Source organism: Eleginops maclovinus, chromosome 4 (assembly GCF_036324505.1).
Source record: "Eleginops maclovinus isolate JMC-PN-2008 ecotype Puerto Natales chromosome 4, JC_Emac_rtc_rv5, whole genome shotgun sequence".
Taxonomy (NCBI): Eukaryota; Metazoa; Chordata; class Actinopteri; order Perciformes; family Eleginopidae; genus Eleginops; species Eleginops maclovinus.
In genome coordinates, this window is record NC_086352.1 from 36865403 (window position 1) to 36883104 (window position 17702).

General features: G+C 41.9%; 1 pseudogene; it reads right to left on the bottom strand.

Annotated features, from left to right (window-relative positions):
- Nucleotides 1–464: 464 nt before the first annotated feature.
- On the bottom strand, nt 465–6806 carry LOC134863106 (protein NLRC3-like; annotated as a pseudogene).
- Between the last annotated feature and the right edge of the window lie 10896 nt (nt 6807–17702).

Genomic DNA, 17702 nt, shown 5'->3' on the forward strand with positions numbered 1-17702 from the left:
TAGCACAACTTTTAGACCCTAATAATTTAAATAACGACTATAAAAACGTTTATGCTGGTGTATTTAGCAACCAAAAAAAGTAATCCAGTGATTTACAGACCTCTCTTTCCCAATGTAAGTCAATGGGGAAAGTATTTTGGGGCTAAATGACTTCACGGTGTAGTATCACGGTTAACGGCCAGCGCAATTCCTGGGGGCTTGATGTTGCAGTGTTTACTTCCTGTCTGTCAGAAGGGTTAGAAATCAATAGAGTCATTTGATTGGAAGTTAATGAACCCGGGGCGAGAAACACAAAGAAGAGCTCAACACATTTTCTTCTTCTTGGCCTTTTCCTGACTTTGTCCTCAATGTCATTGAGAGCGTCTCCAAGAGAACTCTAGTACTTTGATGACAGGGAGAAGGTCTTCCCACTCAAACGCAGGATTATGGGCTGCCTGCGGACCCTTACTGAGAGGGACATGCGTCTACAGGTAACCCCCTGGGACCTGAAAGAGGAACAGGGAAATACTTGTTATAAAACCACCAGTAGATTTCACCATTTTCAACTGGTACAGTGTATTTGTTCTCACTGGAAAGAAACTACCTGACCTGCTCTTGTCTCTCTGTAGGCCTACTGTATATACAAGATAAGTATTTTTAAGAAAAATATTTACCATTATAAAACAACAAGACAAGTATTTGCGCCAAAGTTAAATATACAAAGAACCATAAAAGCTAAAACCCCAAAACACCTAGGACAATGAAAATGTGGCAATACACAAACTACAGAGAGAGTATTTTAAAGTGGAGGGCTGTGTAGACCAGGGTTTCCGCTAGGATTTTTTCTTGCCGGCCAACTGTCGGGAAATACTGTATGATGTTACAAAAGCAACTATCATGTTAACAAGTTTTTTTTACCCACCCCCCGAAGGCTAGAGCCTAATTATGCTCTGGTTCTTCCCCCGTAAAATATGCCACTGTTGTTGTTGTTGCCGGTTTGTGCCACAATAAGATAGTAGTCAAGTCAGATTAGCTTTGGCTGCTATGCTAACATCACCCCTCTTATACCAGAGAAACTTTCCTATCAGCGTTGTGATGCCAAACAGCGTCAGTTCAGACTGAACCACACTGATGGGGATGGGGGGTATGCATCAGCTGCTTGTCTGACAGTCAGACAGTGAATACTTCCAGCGGCCGCTGCTGTGAGTTAATGGGAGACCTAAACGCTGGTGGACGAGCAGCACTGCAGCGGGCGGTAGGCTAAGTGCCGCTGAACCACATTAATAAACAATGAACCACGGCACTCTGGAGAACATTATAAGGTTTTAGTAGTAGTTCTGTAATTCAATCTGGCTTCCTATGACAAAAGCAACATGATCAACGACCCGATGCAGCCTCCGACTGTTTTTGTGTTGAGAGGCGTTTGGGAGAAAAGCAACGAAGTCAACGGTGATGTCATGACGCAGCACCAGTAATGTAGCAGTCAAAACATAAATGTCTAAGGGTAGCCTACGTTATCTAAGTGTTATATGAGCATTATTACCGGACATTTTGACCGGCAGGTTTTGAATTTACCGGTTTTTTATACATTTTACCATCTAAAAACCGGTACCTGTTAACGGAACCCCTGGTGCAGACATGTGCAAAAATGGCATGAAATGAAAGAAGGATGGTTATATACTGTAAATATATTATTAAAGTAGTGTTTGCTCATGTTAGAGGATTACCTGTTTCCAGCTGTATGTTCAGGTGATAAGACACCTAGAGCCTGGAATTATGAAACAGTAAAGAGTCAGTAAAGTTCAACTCCAGCTCAACGATCACAAACTACAACAACAGAACATCCAAAGACCAAAGCTGAATATTCACATTATCGGGAACCTCTCAGTTTATTGTCAATTTCAATGGATTATTAACGACTTAAAATGGCACAGCAGTACCAGCCAATCACAGCACAGTGGTAAGACATTGATCACAGCAGATGAACTGATACATAATTACATATAATTCTGCATTCCATTTTTTTTCAGGTTTCTTCTCTTGATGACAACACACCAAAGCAAATGAACTAAATGTGAAAAATCTAATCTGCAATAAACTGGATCCTAAATCTGATGAAACGTTTCCAGAGTAACGGTGACACATCTTTCTTGTTAAGAAAAACTTTAAGTACTCATTCAAGTCTCAAAGTCGCCACTTAATAAAAAAAACTGTTAACAGATAAAACCTGAGATGCAGATTTGTCTCGAATCCCAGAAAAACACTGACCATAACTACATTTATTCAGTTGAGAAACCTCAATAAATAAACCTCACACGGTACGACCTCTCACCTTTCTGTGTGTCTTCACTTCCTGTACTGGAGTCACCTGAGAGGAGACGGAGAGAGAGAGAACAATGATGATCATAAAACATGAATAGAAACAGCCAGAATGATGGCGATAGAAAACCAGAGAGTTGTTTTCCTCTGAGGACATGCTGCATTAAAGGTGCCATAAAATGGAAAACTGTATTCACCTGACATACCGTGAACCTCAAACACCATTGTTTCCTCCTTCACGTGCAAATCATGAATATGTATATCACAGCGGTAAAACGTGCAATTTACAACAATCCCTGTGTGTTGCGTAAAACATGGTAGTCCAGCCCCAACATTTGCATACACCAGCTACTGGAAACACAAACGCTAACACTTACCACTCCGTAACGTTGCTCTCCAATCTCCGACCAACTGGCTGTTCTTCAAATTCATCTGTTTCCTCCTCTGATAAAGGCTCAAATATGTAAGCTTGGATGCCAATAGCCTCCATCCCCATCATAGGGTTGTAAATGGGCCTGTAAATCCGCATCTGGAAATTTTTTGGATCAACCAAAGTTATATAACTACTTTCTAGACATCAGAGAACAATTTAAAAAAACAGATAGATGCATTCTAAGGCACCCTTAAAGAGTTTAATATCTGGTTGGATGGAGGATCTGGTTTCAGTACTCACAGTTCTTCTGGATCTTGGCTGTGATCTCGTAACCTCTGGTTCTGTAGGGATGAACACAACCCAACAGTTTTAGATCCAGTTTAAAATGAGTGTTTGTTCTTGGAGTTATTAGCTTCAGAGTCCTGAGAGATCTAAGGCTTTACATCGCATCATATCTTCTCTGCAAACACTATCATTAGAAACTGAAAACATCCCATAAAAAAACAGACTACCGTCTCCATTCTTCTGTAAAATCCCATCTGTCTGTTAGAGAGTTGATTACTAACTAAATGTGGCTTTGCATTTTCTTTCTATAGTTTGTGGGAGAATAAGAGAGCCTACAGTCAGTGGTAACATCACTGATCTGGTGTGAGGAACTGTGTGGACTCTCCAGAAGATCTCTCAGCAGCTCCACTCCTGAATCCTGCAGATTGTTGCCCGACAGGTCCAGCACTCTCAGATGGGAGGGGTTGGACTTCAGAGCTGAGACCAGAGCAGCACAGCTGATCTCTGAGAACCTGCAGCTCATCAATCTGAATAAAGAAACATGATGAGGATTAAACTCAGTTTATAATCCAGTCAGATTTGTTACTCAACATTGAAATGAATGGGAACAAAACAATCTGTCTACTTAAGAAAGTAAACTCTATCAATATAAACCTAATATTACTTCAGATGACCTTTATTCAGAAGTTATCGTTTACTAAATATAAAAAACATACATTTACTTTTACAACTAACAGTTATTACACTTCCTTTAAGAAACATTTATATCTGCAGCTCCTCATTTACTGCTTGAAATGAAAATATGACAAAGGACATTTACTACTTTATGGATGTAGGTTTTTAATGTTCATGAATCAGGTTCAATTACAAACTGAACATGAGATCTCCAGCAGCAACAGAATGTTAAAGAAACTACGAGAAAGTAACAACTGCTTTCACTGATAACTGTAAATACTGCTGTGATCACATGCTGCTGTGAGAAACCTCTGAAGTCCTTAATGTGTTTCACATGTCGCCTTCATCACTCAAAGGAGGATGAAGAGAGAAACGTTCAATTCAACCATTATTATAAATAAAGAGAAGAACAGGTGTTTATGTTGCTCTCAGTATTTAAACAGTAGAAATGTTATCATGTTTATTTGAATCATTAAACTTCTGATCCAAATTAGTTTATAGAGTTAATCACATCTGGACTTACACAGCCTTCCTGCAGGTCCTCACAGCTGGAATGAGTCTCCGTCGTCCATCATCTGATGTGTTGTACTTCTTCAGGTCAAACTCATCCAGAACCTCCTCTGACATCTGCAGCATGTAGGCCAGAGCTGAGCAGTGGATCTCAGAGAGCTTCTTCTCTGATCTGTTCTCTGACTTCAGTAACTCTGATCTCCTGATGTATTGAGTGGTCCTACATCTCTGTCAGACAGTGGAAGATGTTGATGCTTCTGTCAGAAGAAATATTATAACCTTCAGGTTGTTGATGGCTCTCTGGATGATTTCTGAACTGTTGTCTTTGCGACCCAGCAGGCCTCCCAAGAGTCTCTGGTTGGACTCCAGGGAGAGGCCATGGAGAAAGCGGACAAACAGGTCCAGGTGGCCATTTTCACTTCTGAGGGATTTCTCCATGGTGCTCTTTAGGAAGACATCCAGAGATGGGTAACCCTGATCACTGAGACCACTGTTGTCATCGACCCAGTCTCTCTGCAGGAAGTCCTTCAGTACCGATGTGTCTCTGTTGGTGTAGCAGTGCAGCATGTACACTGCAGCCAGAAACTCCTGGACGCTCAGATGAGCAAAGCAGTAGACTGTTTTCTGGAAGATCACACTCTCTCTTTTGAAGATTTCTGTACAAACTCCTGAGTGCACCAAGGCCTCGGTGACATCAACACCACAGCACTCCAGGTCTTCTTGGTAGAACATGTCTCCTTTCTCTAGATGTTCAAACGCTAGCCTCCCCAGCTTCAGAACAACCTCCCTGTCAGCCTCCGTCAGCTGCTGTGGACTTGTCTCGTGTCCCTCATCATACTTCTGCTTCTTCCTCTTTGTCTGGACCAGCAGGAAGTGTGAGTACATGTCAGTGAGGGTCTTGGGCAGCTCTCTTCTCTGGTCTGTAGTCAACATGTGGTCCAGAACTGCAGCAGTGATCCAGCAGAAGACTGGGATCAGACACATGATGTGGAGGCTCCTGGAGCTCTTGATGAGAGAGATGATTCTGCTGGACAATTCTTCATCTCTGGATCTCCTCCTGAAGTACTCCTCCTACTGGGCGTCAGTGAATCCTCGTACTTCTGTCACCCTGTCCACACACTCAGGAGGGATCTGATTGGCCGCTGCAGGTCTGGAAGTTATCCAGACGAGAGCCGAGGGAAGCAGCTTCCCCCTGATGAGGTTTGTCAGCAGCACGTTGACGGAGGACTGCTGTGAGACATCAGACACAACCTCACTGATTCTGAACTCCAGAGAGAGTCTGCTTTCATCCAGGCCGTCAAAGATGAACGGCACCTTACAGACAGCCAGCTGCTCTGCTGTGACCTTCTGTAAGGCTGGATGGAAAACATGGAGCAGCCTGAGAAGACTGTACTGCTCAGCTTTAATCAGGTTCAGCTCCCTGAAGGAGAGCGGGATCACCAGACTGACATATTGGTTTTCCAAACCCTCGGCCCAGTTCAGAGTGAACTTCTGCACTGAGAAGGTTTTTCCAACGCCCGCCACATGGTCAGGACCACTCTGAGGTGAGTCTGTTGGTCAGGTAAGGCTTTAAAGATGTCCTCGCACTTGATTGGAGTGTCATGGAGGGTCTTCTTCTTGGAAGCTGTCTCCAGCTGCCTCACCTCATGTTGGGTATTAACCTCTTCACTCTGTCTTTGTGTGATGTAGAGCTCAGTGTAGATCCTGTTGAGGAGGGTTTCACTTTGATCAGTTCCTTCAGTCACACGTTCACATCTCCTCTTCAGACTGATCCTATGTTCCTCTAAAACCTCCTGCAGACCATCTGCTGCTCACCAGGTTATCACTATTATAAGTAAACATCTTAAAAATACACATCATTAATATGCCCAAGTAGTCAAATAATGTTTTGGAAGATACATTTAGTTTTTAGTTAGTATTTATCAACATTTGTGCCATTTAAAACCATTTATGCCACAGATAAAATGATACTATAATTGCATATTAAAATATCCTTAAATAATGTTAGCTTACGGTACTCTACTGTGTTTGTTCTGTACTATACTGTGCACATAACGTTAATAAAGAAAAGTTTAAATTATAAGATTATCTTAAAACGAAATCCTCTTCAGGTCAGATTACAGGAGAAACTCTTACTTTGTGTCTGAGGGTCCAGGTTCATTACTGAAGACTGGAGGAAGCCACTCTTTAGACGGGTCACTCTTCAGAGACAGACAGCTGGAGACAGAGACTCTGCTCTTTGTCTGTGGAAAAACAACCTTTTACACACATCATTAGTTCATTAAAAGAGCAGCTTTTGACTTCTGTCTGTTCACCTGATTAAAGATTTTAGAATTGTTCTGAATTTCTGGTTTTAGCGTCATGCTTGTGAGTTTCTGTTGTTACAATTCATTTGAGAGTGAAACGTTGTACATATTTATATTTTATTAGCTTGATTTAACACAAAGTCCAACATGTAAATTGTGAGGATGATTTCACTAGCAGATTTACCATCCCTGATGATGCCAAGGATCAAGAGTTTAAACGTTATGACTGTACTCTACCGAGTTTGTTTACTATGATGATAAAAAAATAGATTAAATGATGAGATAACATAAAAACTAAATCCTCTTCAGGTCAGGTTACAGTAGAAACTCTTACTTTGGGTCTGAGGGTCCAGGTTCATTACTGAAGTATAGAGGAACGTTTTAGACCGGTTACAGACAGCTGGAAACTGAAAATGTGTCCTCTTCCTCCTCTTTTAAATCACCCATCTTCTCCAGTCTGAGAGATAAACCAGTAACACACACACACACACAATAATAATACACTTAAGACAGGCCACTGGCTGTCACATGTTATGTTGCTATGATGAATCAGAAACCAGGAAAGAAAAACTTTACAACAATGGCAGGGTGCTGGCTAGCTGGCAAATCTGCAATTCACCATTTTGTTGACGGCCTAGATCCATGATTTTTAACCAAGAAGTTCTGTTCTGAGATCTAGTATAACAGAGTAAATAATGAATGTGTTAACACTCACCCTGTTATCTTCCTCCCACTCCATCGAGCTGTAAAATGACGTCTGGCAGTCTGACGTCCTACTCGGATTTTAACCCCCTCAACTGTCTGCAGCTCCTCCCTTGGTTTTATAACCACCTTTATCAGATGAACAGGTACACATACAGGGATCACTTTCAGTAAAATAGAAATAGAGCTACAAACAAGTTCAACAAAGTAATTGAAATACAAATTAAAATACCACACAGTGTACAAATAACTCAGTACAAGTAAACATTGTGATTTCAGAACCTTACTTAAGTTAAAAGGGCCATATTACGCTTTTTGGGGGTTTTCCATTTCCTGTAGTGTGTTATTTATGTTTGTGTGCATGTAATAGGTCTGCAAAAGCTAAAATCCCAAAGTTCAGGCCAGAGGGAGATCCTCTCCCATATCCCCCCCCCACTGCCTGAAACACCTTGACGGGACTCCTTTCTTTACTTCCTGGTTCAGTTCCGTATTGTAAGGGAATATTTTGTGTAAGCTTGTAAATCTGTAGCTCAGTTACGTCTCGTCCTCTCTGTGCTCCTCTGGCATAGGCTAACGGCCTTGCAGGTGCTCTTATCTTCATTAAGGAGGAGAAGCCTGGGCTTCCGCAGCGTTGTTGTTCCCACAGTGGGTACAAGCAAACGCTGACCTAAGATTGGCTTTATTGTTTAGGGACAGATAGCACCAGTTCATCTGGCCCACTATGCTCCGGTAAACACCTTATTTGTGACCTAGATGATAGTTTAAGTTAAAGGTTTTGTCCTAGCTTGTTTAGTCTAGCGTTTGAAGAATGTTGATTATCCATTTGGAACTAGTTAAAACCTCTTCCTATTGTCGAGATCTTCAGAATTGGTTTGGCAACCGCTGTGGCAACTCGTGTCTACAGTAAATGTGTTGTCAGTTCTCCGGCCGTAACTCTGAATAAACCCAACAGTGTTTTGCCATCAAGTTCTTGCTCTCCAGTGTCTCTCTGAGTTTCTTCTCCATTGCTTCAGAAGTTTCCACCACACGTATCACACTGACGTCGTGATATGGAACTGAACTAGCAGCACGGATTTCAGAATCTTTTTTAGGGGCGGGACATTTTTGACACATCGCTAAGCAGTTGACCATCACAGCAGAGTCTCCAGCTAACCAATCAGAGCAGAGTGTGCTTTTGCAAAGGCGGGGGCATGAGCTCTTCAGAGCGTTTTCAGACGGAGTGAAAAGTGTTACTTTAGGCACAGTCAGTGTGAGGAAAATAAAGTGTTTTTTCAACATTAAAGCATGAAAACATGTCATAGTGGAGCAACACAATACATATATGGACCTGAAAAGTAGCATAATGACCCCTTTAAAGTGTACAAGTATTTAGGCACTTTAAGGTTAACTGTACATTAAATTGTTCCCTATAATATATACACATATGTTTCTTGATTATTAACCCTGCTGTATTTATTGCATATATTACTGTATTTTCCCAGAATATGAATGGCCTTTTTTGTTACTGGCATTGCATGTTGAGGTTTCAACAACATTAAAAGAATGTTCTTACCAATTTACTTAAGACAAAAACAACTTTGTTTAAATTATAGTTGGATCAAGAGGATAATAAATATTTTGATTTAGATTTATAATGATTTTAAAGTTCTAGTGCACCATTGAGCGCTGTTAAAAAGCACAAATAAAACATCAAATACAAGTGAACCATTGATGCCTGAGCTGGACTGATCCATTTTTTGATGGTTTAAATGTCTCCTGTTATGCTATATTTGAACAATACATTGTAGGGCCATATCTCTAGAAAACATGTCTGAAGTGTTTTGCTCAAAATACCAAACAGATCCCCCATTGTAGCATGCCTCACCCCCCTCTATTTCAGCCCTGTTCCTGAAGTGCTGATTCTGTGACTGTAGCTTTAAATGAACTAGCTGCTGCTGGCCACGCCCCTTTGGAGCTGCTGCTGGCCACGCCCCTTTGGAGCGTCATGATCTCTCCTCTGAAGAGAGTTTTCTACTGGGAGAAAGTGATGGGCATTATGGCTCTTTTCAGAGATTTGGCACTGTAGGATCGGCTCCCTTAGAAGAGCCAGCTCTTTAGCTCCAAAACGGCTCTCCATTTAGTACCCACCAGAGCCTTCTTTTTTAGCCTAATTTAGCAATAATAATTCGTTTTTGTGTTGGTATGCATTTTTCATTCAGTCTTTTCATAAAAGCCTTATTTTTATGTATTGTTTTTGTCCAAAAAAACATACACAATAACTGTTGTTTTACATTTCAATCAATCAATTAGATCAACAACTCAATACAAAACCACAGCAAACAAATCAAATAAATGAAGGCCTTTCAATCAAAGTATTGAGTGCTGGTTGGCATACAGAAATACTAGATGCCTCAGCTTGGATGGGCTGATGCGATTACTGTGAGAACAGGCTGGAATGAGTTTTTGAGGCGCTTGTATTTAAAACCGGCTCCCCTGTCTCTCTGTCTCTAAGTGTACCTGGCCTGTACCACTGCACTGACACTTGGTGTCTTTTTCTTGTCAGTGTCTGCCTCCCTTCCTTCTTTCACATAATGGTATGATCCAAGTCTGTCCTCCATGTGATTGGCTGCATGGTGTCCCTGCATGGATTCTCAGCCTTCTCTTGTCCTCTTTTTCTTTTCTTTACTAAGGACAGTTTAGCCTTCATGAATCCAAAGTGTTGTGCTCTCCAGAAATAAAAAAAAAGAAATGTTAGTTGTTCACAGCTGACGTTAAATTGACTTGACTACTTTATGCAGATTAATAGGACTGCATATAGTCCCTAGATTTGTTCCTCCTTAGGGATGGTCATGTTGTAGCTACTTAGCAGTGGCTTATTATGGAGTATTAACAACCTGTGAAATGTCCAAATGGACCAATCAAAATCTTCATCTCAGCCGAATTATAAATCTCATTATATTTCAGTTATTCCTGCCTTTTATTATTGCACCATGTATTGGATCTTGCATTATTGTATTCTTACACTTTGGTTGCATTGTTGAAGGAGCTTTGGATCCAACCTTTTGATCGCCAACAACTACACAATGTGATAACCCCACAGTGTCTATCTGAAAAGACTCCCTGGATTTTCGTCCTTTTTTTTCAGTTATCGTTCTAATATGGTGAATCTGCCAAACTGAATCCCACTCCACCTGCCAGCTAAGGGGCGGAGACTATAAATAGCCTGCTCACCCTTTAGTTCATCCTTTGCACTCCCTGCCAGCACACCAATTTAACCCTGTGTCCTGAGTTTCCTCCACATATCCTGAAGTGTGCGTCTTCAAGTTAACGTGAGTGGTCAATTCATTGTTTATTGTTTCATTTGTATGCCTTTGTGGTAGTTTTGCTGATCCCTTTGTTCTCAGACATGTGCTAGGAGCCATGTGGGAATTGTTTGTTGCTTGTTTGTTACTTTGCTGTTTAGTTGTGGATTGCGTATTCACACATGATTGTTGCTTGTTCGTTGCCTTTGCTGTTTAGTTCTGAATTGTGTATTTGCACATGATTGTTGGTTTCTCTGTTTGATTGACCACTTCGTTATTTAATTGTAGTTGTATTGTTTCTTTGTTTTCTCATGCAGCACACAAAATAATCAAGACCAAAAGGGAAAATAAATACTGGTTCTTGCATTAAACCCTGCCTTCTCCTTGCCTCATTGCATCCTTGCCCTTTGGGTCTTCTGACCGAGACCCTGTCTGCTCGCCACACTCACTCTCCCCGAACCAAATCACCCCTACAGTTCCTTCACTATCTGTGCGTGATTCGGTTTAGGAATGAATAAGTATACACATTAGTTACTCTTTGTTGATCTTTCAAACCTGATTAGCATTGTCAGCTCTTCCTCCTCTGAGTTCAACATGTATCATTGTATTTGGGCAGCCTACATCCCATGTTTATCGTGAACGGCAACAGCACCTGATAGGGTCTCATCATTCTTTCTATGGCATCCCTGTGCATTGGCCCTTGTATTTTTTTCAAGATTCAAAGGCTTAAATGTCATGTCAAAAGGTAGTGGCGTAGGCCCCCTAATCGGGTTTTACAAACATGCACTCTGGCCCATCACCTATCAACCCCAGCTCAGCCTGTAGCCCCCCTGTTACTGTTGAACTGTTAGTTGTTGAATTATGTCCTTACTACCTACCCCGAGAGTTTCACTACGCCATTGTAGTTGCTGTTTACATCCCTCATTCAGCTGATGCAGAGGTGGCTGGTGACATCAACCACTCCACTGTGGCCAAACTCCAAACACTACACCCAAATGCTTTCATCACCATCACTGGGGATTTTAACCATGATAAACTGGACAAAACTGTACCTACATTCACTCAGTTTGTGAAATGCCCCGACAGAGACAACAACACTTTGGACCTTTTATATGCTAATACAAAGAATGCATACTGTGCCACTGCCCTCCCCCCCTGGGATCAGACCACAACCTTGTCTTTTTGGCACCAAAATATGTCCCCATTGTTCAGAGGCAGCCTGTATCCACTAGGACTGTGAGGAAGTGGACCCCTGAGGCCAATGAGGCTCCACAGGACTGCTTCGAGACCATCGACTGGGATGTGCTTTGTGTGCCACATGGAGAGGACATCAACAACATCACCGACTGCAATACCGATTACATAAAGTTCTGTGAGCAAACAACATTACCAGCTAAAACTGTACACTGCTTTCCGAACAATAAACCCTGGATTACAGGTGACCTGAAACATCTTATAAACAAGAAGAAGGAAGCTTTCAAGTCTGGGGACAAGTCATTGCTGAGGAGCATCCAGCAGGACCTGAGGGACAGGCTGAGGGAAAGCAAGGATTCCTACAGGAAGAAGCTGGAGGTTAAGCTCTAGCAGAACAACAGTAAGGATGTGTGGGCTGGAATGAAGGCCATCACAGGGTTCAAGGGGAGAGACAGACTGACTGTGGGCACCCCGGAGAGGGCTAACGAGCTGAACAGCTTCTTCAATAGGTTCAGTTCCCCGCCCACTGCTGCTGTCTCCTCCAATTCACTTGGAGGAGACAGCGAGGCCGGTGACACCAGCAGACGGAATAAACTGATCAGGAAAGCTGGCTCTGTCATCGGCATCAAACTGGACTCTTTTGAAGCTGTGGTGGAGAGGAGGACTCTCAACAAACTGTTGTCCATCATGGATAACCCCACCCACCCTCTCCACCTGCAGCTGGACAGACAGCGGAACTCCTTCTACAACAATCTGCTCCAGCTCCGCTGCTTAGATCTGTATTTATTTTTTATTTAATTTTTCATTTATATACTTTTTTTAATTTTATTGCTATTTTTTTTTTTTTTTTTTGAGCTGCTGCAATGTAAACATTTACCAAATTGGGATCAATAAAGTACCTATCTAGTTGGGTCATCTATAGAAGTTTTGTGACCCTGGAGAGCGAAGGTTAGTTTCTCACTGGATTTGTCATGCCCCTCACAAAAATGTGGGGAATTTTTGTGAGAGCCCTATATCCAAAATGGCTGCCGTCAGCCAAGCTGGAAATGAACTTTTTAATGGCTTTGCCCACAGTGCTGCATAGTACATGGTTTCTGACACTATTTGGCTCAAGTAATTCATATTCAATTCTCTGTTTATACTGAAATTAAATTAAAACATTCACACAGGTCATAAGATGTCTGGGGTGGAACCAATGAAAACAGGGACAGGGAAGATTCTTTAGTTTGTTGTTGTTTTTATTAACATGGTTTATTTATTATATTGTATTTGTTGAATTCACTAAAAAGACTCTCCATCTGAATCTGTTGAATCTCCACACTGACTCCTCTCATCATCACTGGTACTCTCATCTGAGCAGTCAAGAGGTGTGAGCTGCTGGGGCATGGGGGGCAGGGTGTGACGCACTGGTCGACACTTTACGTTCACAAGTTCCCAGCCATGACCAATGGGAGAAGGACGCTCTTGCAGGTTGTAATGGAGCTGGCAATATGTAAGGTAGTTTGTCCTTTCCATATAAAGATTCAAAGAGTCATCAACAGGTGGGAGACGGATTGTACATTTATTCTTCAGTTTGTACCATTTGGTAACTCTGGCCTGCCCGCAGCTCACATCTGCACTCTCAACATAAATGATGGAGAGGACAAATGTCTTCATATCCGCTCTGACTTCATGTTTTAATTCCAGACTCTCACCCACTCGTCCCAGGAGCTTTCTTGCTTCAGAATTGATCTTCACCTTCTCCAACACCCTCTTCTTCCCATGCCCATAGAACCCTGAATTGTGGTCACTGCCAGTGATCACATGGAAAGGTATTATGATATCTGCAACCTCTTCCGAGAGCATGGCACGGCAGTTGATTAACGCATGCTTGCGTTTAATCAGTAGATCGCCTCTGACTTGCTGCGAGACGTAAGCTGCTTGGACATACACATCTGTGTCCTCGGAGTCTAGAACAACAGTTCCAGTGTACTTACTGGCTCTCACCTTTGCATAGGCAGAGAGCAGCATTGTATCTGCCTCTGGATGTCTGAAGACATAGTCCCCATTAGCCACGCCAGTGCTCAGGTTGGTTGACGTTTCTCCCTCGCAGTATATGATGTCACCCTGCATCTGACCCATTTGTCTTTTCAGCTGTTGCTTTAGAAGTTTCTGCAGTCTGGCCGTGTTTCCAGAATCAACCATGAGTTGGTTGAACTCAGCGGCACCTGGAAACCTGTCTCCATGCTTGGGGAAAACATTTGGACCTTTTGGATGTTTTGCTGCCTGACGATAGTGCTCATCATCCTTGATGCTGAAAGGAAGATCATGTATGTCATTGACAAGTATGATCAGGTATGCATTGGTGTGGCGTGAGAAGATCATAGCACAGATTTTATCCAAGTAGTCACCCCAGTCATACTCTGAACCGTCCCGCTTCCGAGACTCATGGTCTTCAGGTGTGGGGGTGGCAAGCCGCCAGATCAGCCCCATGTCCACAAGGCTAACGTGGTCTCTTGGTTTTTCACTTACCGGGTCTAGCTTGAAGGAGCTGCTCATCGCTGATGCCTAGGGGAAGAGACTGCAGCTTTAATGTATTCACCTCCTCCCCCAACATCGTAGATCCACTTACTTTTTTTATGTTGACAATTTTCTCTTGATATTCATTAATGAGCAGGTCCTTGACGTAAGATGATTTCACATCGCCCACTGCATAACCGTACTCACTGACTATGCGTTTGTAGTCTGCTAAAAGAGACTGAAGTGAACAGATCTCACGCTCAGTAGATGACAGAATCAACATGTTTAAAAAACAAATGTTTTGCTTCTGACAGTGACACACTCTGGAGATGCATTGAATCACCTGGCTTGAAATGTGTATGGTGGATGTGCTTCATCCAACAGACATGGTGGTACATGATGTCATTTGCAAAAGGATCTGACAGTGCTGATGTTGACTCAATGAGCCTTGTGAGATGGTCCCTCAACTGTTCATCTTCTATAAGGACTGTGTGGCGCTTGAAGGCACGCAATGTGACTGTGTGTTGATTCTGAACAGCTTGCTTCGCGCTTTATCCGGGTGCTTCATGTCCTCACCTTGCATGCACCACCCACACTTTGTGTTGTCGTGGAGAGGCCCACCCACAGATGAACGTAGGCGCTTTGGTGATGGTCCCTCTGACTCTTTGTCACACAGCGCCTTCTGAGCTGGTATTTTAGAACTTGAACACTGAGCAATGTCCCTTTCTTTGTTTTCGCGCCGACTGGCTTTTTCAAACTTGCCTGAAGATGAGATGTAGATATAACATGATTGATGCATGTAATGATTCTCTGGTCCATTTTGCCAGGAAGTGGTGGTGTAAACATGACCAAATTTGTCAAGTTGACAAGTTTTTGGCTTTGGATTGTAAGTTGTTCCACTTTGCTTGGTTAATTTTATCAGATGACTCACAAGGCTTGCCACATTTCAGCACACATTCATAAGACATTGTGCCTTTTTTCATGCTACATTCACATAAACCTAAAAAAGAGAAAATAAAAATAGTAAAGAGTACCAATAGAAGCTAGTCAGCGGCTATCTTGTTGCGAATCATATAAGAAGCTAGCAAGTTACCTTGTCAGAACTGCTGGTTATAATGTTAATGCTAGATTTAACTAATTAGATATGTTGCTCTGTCATGCTTTTTTCCATGACAGGCAGCTGGATTATCGGCATAAGTTGCGAGAGCTAATGTTAACGTTAGCTAGTAGCTACCTAACTTAGCTAACAATAATTATCAATGATAACTTCTGAACATAACGTTATCTCTTCGCGGTCATACATTCATAATGATAAAATTATCTTTGGATTAGTGAATAATGTTATATGAGTATATGAATGTACCTCAAACCAAGTGTCTCAATGCAGCAAGTAATTTTTCAGTGACATGAAACCATGGAAATGTAAATATTAGAGAGTGTGTTCACACATCACTGGGTTGTGGTGCTGACTGATTGGGAGTGAGGTATACTTTGTTGAGTTACTGCAGAAGACAACTTTAGAGATATTTTATGCCATTGAGAAGTGTTAAATTATTTTCCAGTTCGTAATGAAATGATGGGAACAAATGATCAACACAGTTCATGAAACTAATAACATCAGCTCTTTTTTACCTTTGAGATAACTTCAGTGTAGCCTACTTGTAACTGTAATGCCCATAACTGAACCCGGTATGAGCAGAGCTTTCATTTGAGCCTAATATTAAGGATCTATGATGATTTTGAAAAATGTACATTTAAACAGACAAAAATTGGCGGCCATCTTCAATTTGAAGGTCAAAATGAGGCCAAATCAATAAATCTACATCATTTATGAATTTCTTGAGCTAAATAGTATCAGAAACCATGTATTATGCACTGTGAGCAAAACCATTAAAACGTTAATTTCCAGCTTGGCTGATGGCACAAAAGTTCCCCACATTTTTGGGAGTGGCACCCCGGCTTGATTGTTTTTTTAGCCTTTATAGATGACAGGTCCAGTGAGAAACGAACCTTCGCTCTCCACGGTCACAAAACTTCTATAGATGACCCAACTAATCTATCTGTCTGTCTGTCTGTCTGTCTGTCTGTCTGTCTGTCTGTCTGTCTGTCTGTCTGTCTGTCTGTCTGTCTGTCTGTCTGTCTGTCTGTCTGTCTGTCATTCTGTCTGTCTGTCTGTCTGTCTGTCTGGTCTGGTCTGGTCTGGTCTGGTCTGGTCTGTCTGTCAATTCAGTTCGATGGGGCTTTATTGGCATAAAAGTTCAAAGGACCAAGTTGCCAAAGCATGAAAATACAAAATAGTATGATATACAAACAACATTAAAATACATTTCAAATGAGTATATATTAATGATATATATATACAGTAATATAATAACACTTCAACACAGGTGTGTGTTCAGACTCACAAGAGTGTCCATAGCAATAATAAAAAATAAAATAAAAGAAGATATGTGTGTGTGTGTGTGTGTGTGTGTGTGTGTGTGTGTGTGTGTGTGTGTGTGTGTGTGTGTGTGTGTGTGTGTGTGTGTGTGTGTGTGTGTGTGTGTGTGTGTGTGTGTGTGTGTGTGTGTGTGTGTGTGTGTGTGTGTGTGTGTGTGTGTGTGTGTGTGTGTGTGTGTGTGTGTGTGTGTGTGTGTGTGTGTGTGTGTGTGTGTGTGTGTGTGTGTGTGTGTGTGTGTGTGTGTCTATCTATCTATCTATCTAACAGCACCTAAGCAACAACTGGTAATTATTCTGTCACATGTTTTTATCATACTATGTCATTTAATTACTTACATTTAGTCCATTATCACATTTTCCTACCCTCCTAACTTCCCCCAGCCTTCCAGCCCTCCTTCTACTGCAGCGGTTTCTCCCTTTGCGCCATCATCCCAACAGCTGCTCATTATTTTTGTCACATGGTCTCTTTTTATCTTGTGGTTTGGATTTGTATTTCTATTGATATTTTGTTCAGTCTCTACAGCAGGTATGATGTTTTAGTTTGCTAAACCGCGTCAGATGAGTTATTCTTCTGCTTGTGACATTGTCTTTTTTTTTTTATTTGAATTGGTTTCTTATATTTATTAGTCTGTTGAAGTGCTGTGTGGGGCTGAAGACTCAAACTGGCCAAACACTCCAGCAGATCAACTCTCTGATAGAACCGTCTCCCATATGACCAGCAGCCAGTGGCTCACACTCGGCAACAGGAAGCTTCAAGTCTTCCAAATAAGCTAAATGTATTAACTCTGCGCCCGGTGGTCGGACTGTAGTCATAGTGTCTGCCAGCGTCAAACTGAAACTTGTTATAGGAGCCCCAAAAAACAGGGTATTATGATGTGACAGGATGGATTCTGATTATTAAGGAGTATAGTGAAATCAATTGTTGCCAACACTTGTTCAGTGGCAGCTGTTTTCTCTTCTAGCACCTCCAACTACCTTTGCCCCACTGACTGTTTTCTGCACTCCCACCCCTGCCATTTCTGATTTTGAACCCACAAGTCCCTCACTCCCTGTCCATACTCCAGCTGTCCCGAGGGCTTTCAATTAGACAATATTTTTAAAAATGCAGTCAGTGTCATCGGCCCCACAGCCATGAAACTG